A 423-nucleotide genomic window follows, 5' to 3' on the forward strand; every position below is an offset into this window, starting at 1 on the left:
TGGGGGAGGGGGGACAGGGAAAGAGAGAGAGCATTTATCGAATACCTATTGCATCCGTTCCGAAAGGGGAGGAACAGATCTGTCTTGGTCACTGCTGTGTCCCCCATGCCCAACAAAGGGTTTTATTAGAAACTACAGTGTAGTGTTTCTTACCCACCCCAGCCCTGACACCCTGGGTGGCACTATATCTGGTGCACTGTCCTGGGAGCCCTGGAGGACAGGGCTTGGAGTTGTCTTGGTCACCCCTGTGTCCCCTGCACAGAGCCAGGCACAAGAGTAGCAACTCGGTGAAGCGGATGAATGAACCCACCCACTCTGAGCCTGCCTCTACCCCAGACCAATCACTATCCCATCACCCAACCCGGCGCTACTGCTCCAATTACGAGCTTTGAGGCCACAAACCCCAGATGCAAAAGACAAAGG

Source organism: Delphinapterus leucas, chromosome 20 (genome assembly GCF_059928025.1).
Source record: "Delphinapterus leucas isolate spDelLeu-1000000601 "Yukka" chromosome 20, BTC_Dleu_Yukka2, whole genome shotgun sequence".
Lineage (NCBI taxonomy): Eukaryota > Metazoa > Chordata > Mammalia > Artiodactyla > Monodontidae > Delphinapterus > Delphinapterus leucas.